Below are 16,160 nucleotides of genomic sequence, written 5' to 3'. Positions count from 1 at the left end.
TGCCAGTTCCTTACATTCACAGAGACATTATTACTTAGTCCGGCTGAAAGCAATATTCTAATATAACCAAAGGTCAGGGTTGAGTAATAAATCTGAAGCTAGAGTCAGTTTATCATAATACTGCCATGTAAAAGTCACAATGTGTAAGTAAAGGTCAATTTTAGCAAGTCATATTCAAGTGTTTTTCCTTTGGGCTAAGGTAAAAAAAAATCCTTCTGTGTTATGTGATAAGTAAATACTGAAAGGTATAGCAATCACTAAATATCACATTACAAATTATCTAATTTTAATCCTGCTCTGTATCAGATTCTGAGAGACTGCAGCACCTTTCCAGCCTGGTCTTTCAATTTCTCAGCACAACATGGAATCATAGAACAGTTTGCATTGGAAAGGACCCTAAAGACCATGTAAAGGCAGGGACACCTCCCACCAGACCAGGTTGCTCCAAGCTCCCTCCAACCTGCCCTTGAACCCCTCCAGGGACGGGGCAGCCACAGCTTCTCTGGGCAACCTGGGCCAGGCTCTCACCACCCTCACACCAAACAAGTTCTTCCCACACCTCATCTCCATCTCCCCTCTTTCAGTGTCAAACCCTTCCCCCTCGTCCTATGGCTCCCCTCCCTGACCAAGAGTCCTCCCCAGCTTTCCTGGAGCCCCGTGAGGGACTGCAATAGTATCTCATCTTGCTGAGAACTCAGAACAATGTCCCGTAATGGGCAGCAGCACAACTGGATGCTGAGCATCCTGGTGCAATCAGGCCAGGACACGACACTGCGAATTCAGGAACTAGGCAAGATCCTTGCGTAAAGTACTAATGTAAACATGGCTGACTGTTAAAAAGAAAGAAAGAAACAAAAGCCTTGTAAAACACAGGTCATAGTCAATGTCCATTAAATTGGCCTGAAGTTTGCAGAGAGAAACTACAAGTGATCAGTGAGTCATGGAGGGAATACACCCTCCCCAGGTAGCAGCAACCATGCGGTGCAATTTTCTGGACTTCTTACTAATTATATTTATTATTAGAGGTCCACTGAGATTTCCAGCATCTGTAGACATTTATATCACAATTACCATTATAAAAGCCTATATGAAGGTTTTCCCAATATTATTACTATTTATCAGCTTTCCTCCTTCCCTCTTCCTATGCTCTACCAGCGTGTTCACTGCAGCGATGCTGGACATCAACAAGAATTCAATTTGTGAAGTCTACGTGCACTCTAATCTGTTATTTCAGGAGTAGAAGAGGCAAAATTTATTTCTTTATCATGGCACATTTCCTTACATAGAAGAAGTCTCCAGAACTCTGCTTTTCCATTTCCATTAACCTAACCATAGCAGTATTTTCTCTTATTCCTGGCCTAATCAGATATGATAACTGTTACACTATTTGTAATTATTTAACCAGAGTTGCCTACATTTTGTCCCCTTCTGCAGACCACCTGGATGAGAGGCAGGTCTTTGTGTGGAGTTAGGAATCGCTATAGCCCTCACACTACCAACCCCAATGCCGACCTTCACAAGGTAACAGACCAGGTTTGTGAATTCAGAGGTCTAAATGGAACTTTATGGGACTAAATTTAGTGCCCTGGGTCTCCAGTTCCAATGCCACTGGCAGGTAAAACATCATTTTTTTAACTTGATCATTTAGAACTCATTTTAGGTGTAACCACTCTGGCTTTATTTGTAGAAAAATCCCATAATTAACTATAAAGCCCAACACGGTTGCGTATCTTTCCCTTCACACTTAAAAAACCCATAGTGAATGGGTTAATGGCACAGCCTCACTGATAAGTAGGTTTTTCATTAAAGCCTTGTGAATAGGCATGATAAGAGAGCAAAACAAGACCCAGAAAGTTCCTTGACTGTATTTAGACAGTGCATAACATAAAGCCAAAAAAAAAAATTCTGCAAAGTGACCCTGAAAACACAAGCTAATTCTTAGCGTGCCTGTTTGACAAGTGCTGCCTGACTGTTCTGGCAGCCTTAGAGAGTGCTTACAAATGGAAAGGGAGGTGGGCTGGAGAGAAAGTTCATTAATTAGCATTGTTAATATCTCAATGCAAAGGACAGCATAGACTCACAAACAGCATCACTATGGCGCCTCCAGTGCAAAATGAGATTCACTGTGTACAAACCTCGCTAAGGAAACAAACAGATGACAGTACATGGAAATCAAGTCCATCTACTTTCTCTCATGAACGTTCACTTCACCTCTTAAGCCCTCAGTCTTCGCATTCCCCAAGACCCTCTTACATTAAATTTAGGATCTATGTGAAGGAGCAGGCCACACTGAGCGTTTTCCCTCACCCGTGCTCCAGACACCAATATTAATTGCTGATATTAATACCCTCTAATGCAAACCTTAAACCAAAGACTTAGTACCTTCCTTATACAATATCAACCCATCAGAAAAGCTATTAGAATAACAACTGTTGAACTTCTGCTCTCAACATGTAGAAGGTAAATTTTCACACTATTAAAACAAAGACCTATCAGTGTAATCACTTCAGAGCCTCTGTGTCGGGACCATAAATTTGGGACTGCAGTACTGCTCCCGCAGCTTATCTATGGTATTCTATAGAAACAGAACATTATATAGACACTGACAGTGTATATGCACTATGAATTTCTATATGCACATAACTAATAACGTGGTATGCACACGTATCACTGTCTACACAGTAGATATACTCTTACAGAGATAAATACCAGGAGTAAAAATGGTCTCATACCAACTTGAAAGCTAGCACTCTTTCTCTTAAAGACCTATTACATAGTGTCAGACTAGACAGTAATGAGAAATGAGATAATGATGGCAAGATGAAAATGAAAAATAGCGAAAGACAGCACTAAAAGTCATTTTGGTGTTTTATCGGCACAATTGCTGAAAGTGTGAATATTTTTTAAAAGCTTATACAGCGTGAAAAAAAAATAATCCCCAAAATGCCAAATGTGTGAACAGAAAGTAACTGAATATAATTGGGAAATTCTTCATAAAATATATGCCTTGTGGGCTTTCTTTCTAGAAAATGAGAACACTGTTGTAGATTTTGCAATTATGGCATTAAAATGCATTCAGAGATGACCTCCAGCACTCTAAACATTGTTATGTACGCACCGGTCGATACATTCATAATTAGAGAAGTGCAAAACGGCTCAAATGAAGAGTTCCTGATTAGTGATGGTAGTCTTCTACACAAGATCCAAAAAAAAAAAAAAGTGGTGCATGAACAAGAGATGAGCATTTCGTGGCATCATCATGGAGGACAGAGCTTTGGCTTCGCTGAAGCAGAAAGTGTCATCTGAAAAGGTGCTCAGTACCACAAAACTATTGAGATACTACACTTATTAAACACGTTTTACACCAGGACAAAGATATTCTGCAGAAAATTTACCAACGCTTACTACAACTGCAGAAAGGGTTCCGCTAACACTAGAAAGGACGACGTCAGAATCAGGATTTAGCCGGAGTTTTCCAACTGTCTCAAGTCCAAAACTGCAAGCATTAAAAACCACCCAAATTCCGTCTTATAATGCAGTTTAGTTACAAAGTCTTCTAAAAAAGTTTTTGATCTTAAATTTTCTTACATATGTTCTAGTTCTGAAAAAAATAATTCACCGCTCAATGTTGACGTTCAGCCTGCTTAAAAGCCACAAAACACACATTCTTCCAGTAAATCCCCCAAAGAGCTCCCTTCAATGTTCTTAAATTTTGCCTTGCACACTTTAAAGGATGGGACTCGCAACAAAAAGGATTGGTGGCAATCATTTGTTTTCAGAGTGGGTGTGATGCCATCGCTAAACCCTCTCACACAGAGCCTACACAGCAAAGCAACATTTAAAAAAATGGAGGAAACATAATTCTCCTTCACACATCACTAACCTCCCAGGAAGCACCTCCAAAACGTGTGGCCCTCTGGCAGGACACATTGGTGGGGAAAAGATGATTCTAACAACAGATATCGGAAATACAGTCAGCCTGGACAAAACTAAAATACTTATCAACCACATAATCCAAGTTTCTTTGAGAAAACCATTATAATTCTGATAGCGACCAATGTTTATGTGCATGTTTTTTAAAATAGAATCATAGAATTGAATAGAATCATAGAATATAATAGAATCATAGGATTGCCCAGGCCGGAAGGGACCTCCAAAGGTCCCTTCTAGTCCGACCCCCCCGCAGTCAGCAGGGACACCCCCAACTAGACCAGGTTGCCCAGGGCCTCATCGAGCCTCACCTTGAATATCTGCAGAGATGGGGCCTCAACCACCTCCCTGGGCAACTTGTTCCAGTGCTCCACCACCCTCACAGTAAAGAACTTTCCCCTAATCTCCAATCTAAATCTGCTCCCCTCCAGCTTGAAGCCATTGCCCCTCGTCCTGTCACTGCAGGCCTTTCTAAACAGGTTCTCCCCAGCCTTCCTGTAGGCCCCTTCAGGTACTGGAAGGCTGCTATTAGGTCTCCCCGGAGCCTCCTCTTCTCCAGGCTGAACAACCCCAGCTCCCTCAGCCTGTCCTCGTAGCAGAGGTGCTCCATCCCCCTGATCATCCTTGTGGCCCTCCTCTGGACCTGTTCCATCAGGTCCATGTCTTTCTTATACTGAGGGCTCCAGACCTGCACACAATACTCCAGGTGAGGTCTCACCAGAGCAGAGTAAAGTGGAAGAATTACCTCTCTGGACCTGCTGGCAACGCATCCTTTGATGCAGCCCAGGATGGGGTTGGCCTTCTGGGCTGCAAGTGCACACTGCCTGCTCGTGTCCAGCTTCTCATCCACCAGCACCCCCAAGTCCCTTTCCTCAGGGCTGCTTTCTAATACCTCACCCCCCAGTCTGTACTGATGGCGAGGGTTGTTCTGGCCCAGGTGAAGAACCTTGCACTTGTTCTTGTTGAACCTCATGAGGTTCACCTGGGCCCACCTCTCCAGCCTGTCCAGGTCCCTCTGAATGACATCCCATCCCTCTGGTGTGTCACCACACAGCTTGGTGTCGTCTGCAAACTTGCTGACGGTGCCTTTAATCCCCCTGTCTATATCATTGATAAAAATGTTAAACATTTTAAGTGTTAAATACCTCACTTTAGAACAGCTTCTCTCTGAAAACTCCAGTTCCAGTCTTTCAGGTGGTTGGTTTGTTTGTTTTTAAAGACACAGCATGCTCTAAACGGCTCTGATCCCTTTGCCAGGTCTCTCTTCAGAACAGGGAACCAGGGATCAGTTCTCTTCCACCCTTGGAGAGCCAGGGACAGGGCTGGGAACTGGCTTCCCATCATACAGCAAAAGTAAGCTGAAAAATAGGGAACTGCAAAGAGGGAAATAAACAGATGCTGGAAGGAAAATATATATCCTTATAATGCATTGTGTGGGTCTAGAAAAAAACAATAATTTTAGGGAAAATTTAGACCGTTCTCTCACAACCTATAGCAGGCTGCATAAGAAAGGACAAACTGTTATTATGTTATAAATGATATATTATATGCAATAATATATATTTGATTGTTTATATATTTATTATACTCACAGATCATTATTTTACTATACTTACTATGTGTTTGTGGGTTTTTTTTTTAAATTGAAGGCATTTCCTAAAAGCCTGCATTATCTTTTCTTTTTTTGATCTGCAGGTTCTTACATGTATAAATAGACATGATCAGCTTTCAAGTAACAAATGCCCTTGTAAATGTGAGAACGATGTGAGGAGCAAAAACAAGCTTTTAAAAAAATCTTTACCTTTTCCATTTTTCATAACCCAACGAATTAAGGGAGTAAATAAAACAAATTCGTAGGAGGATAGTAAGAGCCTCACAACATTAAGTATGTAAGATTCCAGTTATTTTTGATTATTTCTAAATAAAAAACAAACGCCATTTACAAATGCCATTTTAAAAAAAAAAAATTACCCTTTGCATATACTGTTCTATGGAACTATGAAATACTTTCCAGAAAATATTTTAAAATAACTTTAATTTTGAAGGTCAAGGTGGTTATAGAAGTATCTGGTGTACAAAAATTACCGTGTTTCATAATAAAAGAATATCACTATAGCGACAATTCAAGTTGTTATGGTAACTGGGTCTGTAAAAAGGGGAAATGAGCTTATAAAATGTTTAGGTATTTTTTTCTGCAGAATTTTTATATAAAGCCTTTCTATTAAAAATGCTTCAGGAATAATTCAGAGGATAAAGTGCAGAAGAAAAAGAACTACAAAGAATTAGATGTAGCGATCATTATTGTTCTCAACTACAAACACCTATTATGGCTACACTCTACACGTTAATCGCTATGTAACGTTTGGATCCTCCAAAAGACAAGGAAGAGCAAGCTCGGTGAGACACCCTCTTAGCCAGGTCCAAAGTTTAAAATTTTCCCCATTCAGGCAATAGTAATAGCGATGTCATTAGCAGAGCTATTCAGGGCCCATCAGAATCAGCGGCTGGGTTGAAGCAGGGGGAACGCAGACAGGAGAGGACCCCGATGTCCGGGACAAAGGGAGTCAACATCTGCCCAAGGTGGCCACGGAGAGCCCGGGCTGGGACCATACCTGTGGTGGTGGTGGTGGACACGGGCACGGGTGGGCTCTAGCGCTGAGGGAAGGGGAAGCCATGGGCTCTGGACCAGACCCCAACACACCTTCCCAGGTAGCCTTGTCCTTTATCATTGTCTCGGCAAAGAGAGTGCAGCTGGAAGAGAAGACATCAATGCTTTCGAGTGACTGAGCCCTTCCTGGTGCTCGCCAGATCCCTTGGGCTGCTGGACAAGGTGAAACGGGCCTTATTAGTGCCAAATAAATAGTGCTCCACCGGGAACAGCAGCTCTCGCCTTACTCTGCTGGCTCTCGGCAGCGGTTCCATTCAGCTTTCAAGCTTCCCGGGAGATAACGTCCATGCTGAGAGCCAATCTGCCAAACACCAGGTGAAAATAAAACATACTTATGAAACTGCAGCAATCAAACCTTCTGGAAGTGTCCTAAAAAACACCAGAAAAGGAAAGAGAAATAATAAATATCTAGAATAGAATTCCTCTGTTTTACATACTGGAGATACTCAACTGATGATCACCAATTTTGACCTCAGATCACACCTGATTCTGGCCAAAATTATGATGAAACCAATCTGGGGGACTTTCAGTGTGGGGGAAGTTAATCAAAAGAGGGAAGTGCAATAGAATATTTTGCTAAATATATGTAGTATGTTTTTCTCTCTGTTATTTTTTTTTTATCCTATTGATGTTGAAAAAAAATGAGTTTGCTAATTTCATTTCTAATTCAAACACCCTGGAGAAACAAAGAATCACTTTCAATTGTTGGACTACAGGTGAGATCCAGGATGTATTCATATAGGTAATTTATATAGGAGACAGTAGTTACTTCAGAAAACGGTGTTTTCGAAGACTGAGAGTCCAAAAACTGGGTCCAAAGTGTATTTGCAAATCTGTAGAAACCTATAAACTTGTATTCTGGCTCCTTATCCAAATTTAAGGCAATTATGGATTGAATGGACTTCTTACGAAAAACTCAGGACCTTGGCTCAATGAGGAAGCATCTCCATTTCAAAGTAAATAGAGAATACTATGAGATGACAGAGCTTATTAAATACTGTTCTGTAATTAGTACACTTCTCAAAGTATCACCTAGCAAAGTTCTATAAAATACGCCTGGAACCACACTAGGCACCCCCACTGGCAGGTCACCAGGAAACAGAAACAACTCTTTTAATTTGAGAAAAGTGTCAGAATAACAGACAGCAAACATTTCATGTCTGGACACACAAAGGGTGTGTTTGTAAACATGGAGATTCCAGCCTTGACGGGGCTACAGCAGATGCTGCCCCTGGGAAGTCACCTGAGACCCATCATTCCAAGTACTGGAGTCATTTAGAACTAAAGAAAAATAAACAGACAGCATACTGCAAGCTTTTTTACAAAACCAGTCACCTGTTTTGTATGAACAAATGACAACTAAAAAAAATAAATCTACCACAGTATGTCTTAGCCACGGCACGGACTCAGCAACAGGAGAGATGGAAATCTGAAGTGTTTAAACACTAAATTTCATTTAAATGTTACAATGCAAAATAATTATTCTGTGTATAAAACTCATTTTAGAGAAGAGTGGAAAGTGTCATATGATCTCAGCTACTGCTGGTATCACTGTTACATGGCAAAAATACTGCTATTTATAAAACCCGGAGGAAAAAAACCTTGAGTAATTAATACTAAAACTGATGGATATTACTTTTATGTTTATGATGCATTTGTAGGTAGGAATGTCTGCAGGTAGAGAAGCTTATCACTCTCTTTATAGCCTTCTGTAAACTATCGAAAATGCGTATCTGTTATCACTAAATTAGTTTTTTGAAAAATGAGTATTTGGAGACCCGTAAGAACATCATTAATGCATGGACAAATGAGTGCGTTCTGCATTTATTGATCTAATTTTCTGTGTTGGAATACCAGAATATCCCTGCAGGTAAACTTGTCCTGTACCTAGAATTTACTGGAACAACTTTGGGCATCAGACAGCTCTCAGCTGGCCCAGAACGGCGCAGTCAACGCCCCTTTGACCATGCTCTTGTCCAAAGTGGCCGTATCTGTTACTGCTTTATGGGGCTGAGGCTGCCGATGCTTTTAAGGCCATTTTTCATAACCCAAGACTCATTCACTTCTGTGGAAAAAATCTGGGTATCTGGTAAAGAGGCTTAAAATAGAACCGGTAAGTTATGAGAGTCTGATGCTGTGGAACGGCAGATATTGTGTGAGATACAGAAACCACGAGGACTGTGCCTAGGGAGAGCCGTGGCAATAGTTATTACAGCACTGCTTTTCTCTCATAAGCAGAATCATGACATTAACTGCGGGGGCCATTTCTGGACACATATTAATTCCCTTTTTTGGCTATTTATTGGCCAAGTTCAATAAAAATTCTACCAAAAAACATATACAGAATTAGATCCTAAAATAGCAATTCAAGTATTAACATTAATTTTCTATTAGTAACAGTGGTAAATTATACTTCTGTGAATTTTTATTCATTGCTTTCTGAAAATGTTCTTCACATTGTATATTTTAATCTCCCAACCACTAGGCCATTGTAATCTCTTCCGTAAATTGCAAATTCCACTGATTAAAATTCACTGTATTTGAACCAAGTCACAGTTATGGCATAGGTTTCCAGACACAATTATACTTATTTGTGAGTAAGGCAAAGTCCCTGTCCACATGTGTATCAAAAGCTTCCTACTTAAAGAAAAAGAGAAGTTGGCTCTAAGTAAGATGGTATTTAATTTTCTTCAGCCAATGAAATAATCTATGAACTAGTCTGCTGTGCACTTCAGATTATTTAGAATCTCTATTATTCCCTTCTTGGTCTATTTTTATGTATACACAGAGTATTTCGTCTCAAAAATGCAAATATATGCAGTGCTATTTTACTGTTCTGAAACCTCTGTTTATATATTCCGAGCTAGCTGGAACTTTTTCAAGAGCCTTCATTATCTTAGACATTTTGAGAATATTTTGAAAGCTCGAATAAATTGCCTAACCACCAAATGCCTAGGGCAGCTAGGCAGTGTCTGAAGACTTCGTGAATTGAGTGACTCTTAAATTAGACATTTGCAAGGTTATTTTTAATTAATCACCATAGAAAATGTAATTAGCATGCACTACTTATCATTCGAATAGCAGTTGGCAATTCTTTTATTTTGTAAATTCTTCTCAGAGCCCAGAGTTCAGGAGGAGAGGGGGAATCCCAGAGGCTGATGTCAGGAGCAATCGGGGGTGACTTAGCTGGCTGCTGCTTGGGAAATAACATGTCCCTTATTCCACGCTCTATTGGGCAGGATTTTTTAAACTTGGAAGCAGACTAGTGTCCGTGCCCATCACCCCTCCCATCGCTTCGGACCAGGAACGTGCTCGGTGAGGAAATGACGGCACAATTGCACAAAGCTCCTCCTCGCCAGCCGTGGTCACAGCCCAGCACCTCCCAGGGCGGCAGCTCTCCTCGCCAGAGCTGGGAAGGACGCCCACCACCACGGCGCCCGGAGCTGGTAAGGATGCCCAGAATCACAGAGACGCCCTTTCCAAGACCACACACCGCGCCGTACCCGTGCCTGCTCGGACAAGACCATCCCCATGGACGCAGGAGATGGAAGTTGGGGTTGCCCCATCCCTGGAGGCATCCAAGGCCACATGATTTCGAAAACCACCAAACTTGAGGATGAGTTAGTTACTACATTGCATTTGGGTGATTCTAGAAATAAGCTGAGAAGTCCTTCTGGGAGCTTTTTTCAAGCCAGCTCTCACTTCTCCTTAAGGAAAAGGCTGTGAGACTCTGAGAAGGGGGGGGGGAAAGAAAAAAAAGTCTGGTTCTGCTGTTCTTCACTGCACCCAAGGAAGAGAGAACTATTACTCTTCTGGGTTTATACCACTCCTACCGGAGCTTTAGCAGCCTGATTTAAAATAAGATTTCAGCATCTGAAGCACAACTTAGAGAGAATATAGCCATTTAAGTTAGAATTTATGGTTCTGAAAATCCCTCCTCATCTTTCTCAGCACACTTAAACCAATTGTCACTGTTCTCTTTATCTTAACAGTTTCTCAAGTGCCAAAAGTTTTTATTCAGTGTATTTCCACAAACACCTCAGTACTGACAGGGCTGAGCAGACAGACCATACAACCTCCCACCTAAACCTGGCATCATATAAGAAACTAGCATTTATTTTTTTTTAGTTTTCTGTGATTCTTACTGCTTGTGTTCCTAGAAGGCCTTCAGAATAAAGCCACACGTGAAGTCATGCTAGTGGCCTCTTAGTTCTTCTAAGCACTGCATGGGAAAGATTTATCTACTCCTTTCATGTAGGAACTCAGTTGTCAGAAAGACCATGTAAGAAGTGAACAAAAAGAGAACATGTACAACAATGAAAGAAGAAAAATCCCACAACTTACCTACAGAGGAAAGCATCTCATTCCAAGGCTATTTATATATTTTCATGAAACATTAACTGGTTAACATACGTAAAATACTTCAGATAGAATATCTCAATATAATCAGCTGCCATTGACATCACAGAAGTGCAATTACCAGGTTGTTTGGTGTGTGTCCCCTTCCCCTTTTCTCTATCCTTTTTAAAGGAGAACAGTCAACAGATCTCCACCCTGATCAGTCACTTAGAAGCAAGGCACTAGCAGTATTTTGTAGCAACACATAACCCTCCTTCTTGAACTAGTCTTAGTTCTTTTAAGACGCTTTATTACACTCACAACCATACAAATTAAAAATGAAACCCCTCCATAACAATATCCACCTAAATTAAACCCAATAAAGCACTAGTCTGTCTGGGAGAGCCTCCTGCTCCGGGTCACCTGGTGGAGGATGCTCCCCAGGAGACAGAGCAGGGGAGAACCTCTGCTGCCTCATCCCAGGCTGCTGCCAGGCATGGTGCTCCTGATCCCACACCTCTAGCAGGTCCTCCTTCCAGACTAATCTTTGCCTCTTCCCTTTTTCTGCCCAGTGGGGCACGATTTCCAATTCTTTTTTTAGCAAACACTCCTCAGCTTTTCCCAAGCTGGGCATTAGAGAGCACAGCATAGATATTACTCTAATGAAAATGTCATTTTTACTACCCCAGTAGCTGATAATAAAACTTGTTTCCCTATTGAGACCTTTTTAACATACTATTTGTTTTAAACTGCCTATATTCTTGTAAACAGCTTAGATTGCTGTAAATTGATCCCCCTGACATCCCTCTTTCTGGTGTGGATAGTCAGGATAAAGAGAAGGCCAGGTTAATTACAAAGAAGATGTGTTAATTAGGTAATTAACACATCACACTTTTCTGTAGCAGGGAGAAAGGAGGAGAAGGAGGACTGGGGAATTGAGTGAAGTTATAGTAGAAATTGGCTTAGGAAGCCCAGAGAGCTGGGCTTTGATGAGACACCACAGCTGCATCCAATGTGCTCTGTCAGAACCCAAATCTCCTGTAAACTGCACGAATTACCTCAGACATTCATCTTCCTCTAGTGAACGCCAGCAGTACAAACCACACTCACTTAGCTGGGAGTTTGCCAAAGTTTCCATAGACCTGGATGAGCGTGCCCCTCCTTGGCCTGTACAGCAGGAGACCTCACTGAGGTCTCCACAGAACAAGGAGCTACTCAAACTCCTCCCTGCCCACCTCTGAGAGTGGCCAGGGGGGTGGGAAAGGGGCTGCTGTCCTCAGAGAAACTCAGTGGATCACACCCAGAGAGACGGAGGCTATTGCTGCTATCAACCAGCTCTGCCTGATGCTCTTTTTGCACTTATTTCAGTTGAGTGAGGACACCTATCTCATAAATCATGAGTTTTGTCTCTGACTACAAAATCAGTTTGGACCCCATATGTCTGCCAGAAACGCCCCTTTCACCAGACAATCACTTGGACCCACACCTGACAATCACTCCATGAGCTTCTGCAGCTTCAAGCTCACGCTCCCCGAACCAACTGAGATACCAGGACAGACCCAACCAGCATAAAAAATGAGGTCTGCACGGAATGAAAGCTTTCAGGGCGCTTGTTGGAACCCGCACGTAAGTTTTATTTTCCTGTCTGTCTGTGCCAGGCAAAGGGAACAGCACCAATCTGCAGAGCTCTGCTGTATAATTCCAAATATTTATAATCTATGGCCCGACTGAATTTATTAATGCCATTTAACCTCTGGAATGCGTGGTGCTGCCTGTCACTCACGCTCACTGCTGCCAGGAGGTGCGCAATCACTGTCAGGCAGTGTGAGGAGGGTCTCGGCTGTCTCACAAGGCATCTTACCCTTCTGCTCAGAAATGCTGACCTCTGAAACAGGGAGGGGAAACAAAAGCTGCATATTAAAATCCCCTCTCTGAAATCATACTGTGAGCGGTTTGCCTTTTTGGTAATTCATCCACCCTTTCCTCCTTTCCTGCCCATGTGAGCGACTGGAGATCCAACACACTGCTTTTTTCTCTATGTTAGCAGTGATGTGGGTTATCATTTTCAAAGTGACAACTTTGTGTCGTACCCCTACAAAAAAATTTCCATCATAGATAGGCATTGTATCATTCTGACAAAGCAATAGTGATTGCAGGGATTTTTTTCCTTCTTCAGGCTTAATTTGAGTCCTTACATATCTGTAATTTCTCAGTTGCTCTAACATCAGCATCTATTACAGACATTGAAATTCCCACTTACTCATAAAAATTCCGGTGAGCATTGAAACACGTTTCCCTGCTGTTATCCTGTAAATTAGCAACGTTACATTCAACTCAATCTAATTCTACAGCTTTGTCTAATCATTGCTTTATTACCTTCAATCTTTTTTCCCTGTTAGGCTGTGATGGCAGAGCGAAAGGCTTATGCTTCTCTGGGAGCCGGGTAATCCTGTGCCCACTAAACTGCACTCTGAGTTTACTGCTCCGTTCCGAGCTTTGCTGATGAAACCAGTACTAAGGCAGGATGCGGGAGGTCTCAGCACAAGCCTGACCCTCTCAGAACGGTGTCTTACCTGTAAAACAAATTGCTGACATCTGAAAAAATGTTTCATTTCTATTTGCAGTGCATACTTCTCAGACTCAGGTAGCATATGCTTATAGTTGGGCTCTTTTGTTTGACTTAAATAAAAAATATTAAGTACATCTACTGCATCAAAAACCACTATCAGTTTCTTTGAGTTAAGTAGCGTACTCTTCACCTGTGCACATTTTTTGAAGATATGCTGTAGCTTATGTTTTTTCTTCCCTATTTCTTCAATTTTAGCTCTGGCAGATTTTTGCCCCCAGTTCTCTTCTTTCACTCAAGTTACTTCATTTAGTGTCTTCATACTGCTGTTCCTGTGTCACGCTCAGGAATCACTGTTTATCTTCTTTATTTCAGCAAAGTAGTTCCAATGCCTCTGCAAAACTTAACATGGATTTATACAGAGCCCTTTTTCAGATACCAAACCTTTGAAGCTAAAGCTATCAGAGATTCAATTTTCTATCCGACAACCCTAGGCAAGGCCATTGTTCTAGTCCTACAGACAATTAAAATGAAGTTATTCCTGTTCCTAGATTGATGGGGTGTAAATTTGTGGTTGTGATTTACAAAAGTATATGTATTTGCACCCTAACTTTCCTACACAAACATATTGAATGCTAAACTCAGGAAAAGGATTAATTTTCTCCCGTTTTGAACTGGATGAGTATTATCTTCATTTAGCTGTTTAAAATTTACCTCTAACTTTCTAGTTTTCTAGTCTAGTTTATTTCTAGTTTTCATGATCCTACTTTTCCCAGGATAAAAACTATGGCTCATCTTTGGGACTGTTTAGCAGCTCCAGCAAAAATTAAATCCACAGATTATTCACAGCCCCGTTCCTGTCTGAATGCCTACTTAGTGCAAAACCCCAGCAATCTACTACTTATGGGTTTGCTTTATGATTTTCAGATTTGACTATCTAACTACATTATATTGTTTGTTCGCCTTATTTTAAGTTGTTTTTTTTTCAAAGTTTTCAGTGTCTTCATTATTGATGATACAGACAATGTATGTTAAGCCTCCAAACTCTATCGAGTAACACTTAATTACACTAGATAAAAACCAATTGCTTCACACAAATTATGCCAAAAAATCCCAGCATTGTAATTGCATCATGAGCTATTAATATTGCAAATAGTAATTAAGCTACGTGCATGGTAATGCAGGAATCCAAATTATTATGACAGACAAATATTTCAATAGAAACCCAGAAAAAAGTGACAGAAGCAAGCTGACAGGAGGTGAGGAGAAGCAGCAGCAGAAAGGAGAAACTGCAGAGGACAGAAAAGAGGACATCTGAGGGCAGAAATAAGTGGAAGCAATCAAGGAATGGCATTTTGTAAAAGATCCCAGGTGAAACAAAAGTGGTCTGAGTTGTCATATCTGGCTGACAGTCTTTTCTCTGTATTGTACTTACTTTTTTTCGCTACATTTACTGATTAGTAGAGTCTCAAAATTCTTCCAAAGAATAAACGAGTTTTAAAATTGAGATGCAGTTTTAATTGTAGGCTTTATGAAGTAGATGGGAAGAGCCGAATCCACATCCAACCTCAGGAGACACAGATTAACTAGAGAAAATATGGGAAATAGTGTCGGAGATGGAGAACAGTTTGCAAGAACAGAAAGTCAGTGAAAGAAGGTAGGGAAAACTGGTACCAGGGCTGTTCAGTGCTTTTAACAATTAGCTTTCAAATTGCATTTCCAGTTTCTTTTAGAATAGTCTTTAAATATTTTTTTTTTATAACTGGCAGAAAGATAGACTACATTTAAAATAGCATTGAACCATTTTCTTTCTTACTTTTCCTAAAGCAGCATTGACATAATGAGATCCAACATGAATAAATTCTGCACTTCACAATGGTTAGCTGTTATTTTTTATATTTACACAGAGACTCAGATTCTTTTGTAAAATTTTTTGCAGGCACTGATTCCCCTCTGAAAACGAAGGATTCCACATTTCTTAAAATAAGGTCATTTGCGTGACTGAGTTCCAATTCAGGTGTTCAAGCACAAAAGCTGTAATCCCACTGTAATATATAAATGTATTCATCTGTACTTTTACATAAGGTAAACAAGGAATGGAAGAAAGAAAACAGTACCATTCTTTTGCAGGGAAAACCACTGAAGCACCATCTTAACGGTAGATTCATAGATCCCTCCCATTAACTTCCATCAAAAAAGTTAACAGTACACGAATCTTCAACTGCCTTCTCAGTTCTACCCAAGGATAGAATTTTGTCATAATAAAACTCAAGGGAATTACAGAAATGGTAATAAATCAAAGTGCCTAATATCTTGTCTATTAGGAAAGTGGTACATAAACTCCAATTAAGCACAAACATTCTAACGTACAAGCACTTACTTTTCACTCAAATATGTACGTTCTTCTAAGGTAGTTTTCATAGTTTTCCCCACTGTATTACTTATTTGTAACTAAAAAAAAAAAAAAAAAAAAAAAAAAAAAAAAAAAAAAAAGAAATATAAAAAAAAAAAAAAAAAAAAAAAAAAAGAAAAAAGAAAAAAAAGAAAAGGAATATTCAATAACTATGTTTGAAGGGTGATAAAGACAGAGCAAATAAAACTTCCAAATCGTTCAAATCCACCAGGGAGATGGTAGCTCAAAACCATCATTCACAGCAA

General features: G+C 40.5%; 1 long non-coding RNA gene across 3 annotated transcripts in view; it reads right to left on the bottom strand.

The window, feature by feature from the left end:
• The window catches only part of LOC106891703, a 95,231-nt gene that overhangs the window by 33,996 nt on the left and 45,075 nt on the right, over positions 1–16,160 (bottom strand). The window contains exons 11-15 of one of the 3 annotated variants that reach the window (XR_001412764.1): positions 15,883–15,953; positions 14,938–15,088; positions 13,313–13,509; positions 6,543–6,967; positions 5,076–5,303 (exon numbers count right to left, since the gene is read on the bottom strand). This is a non-coding gene — a long non-coding RNA (uncharacterized LOC106891703). The remainder of the gene's footprint in view (positions 1–5,075; positions 5,304–6,542; positions 6,968–13,312; positions 13,510–14,937; positions 15,089–15,882; positions 15,954–16,160) is intronic. The other 2 variants (XR_001412765.1, XR_001412766.1) reach the window with 2 other exon arrangements.

The sequence above is a fragment of the Calidris pugnax genome, unplaced genomic scaffold, assembly GCF_001431845.1.
Source record: "Calidris pugnax isolate Ruff unplaced genomic scaffold, ASM143184v1 scaffold172, whole genome shotgun sequence".
NCBI lineage: Eukaryota > Metazoa > Chordata > Aves > Charadriiformes > Scolopacidae > Calidris > Calidris pugnax.
The sequence above is the reverse complement of the archived record's forward strand: the minus strand, read 5'-3'. Positions and strand labels throughout refer to the sequence as shown.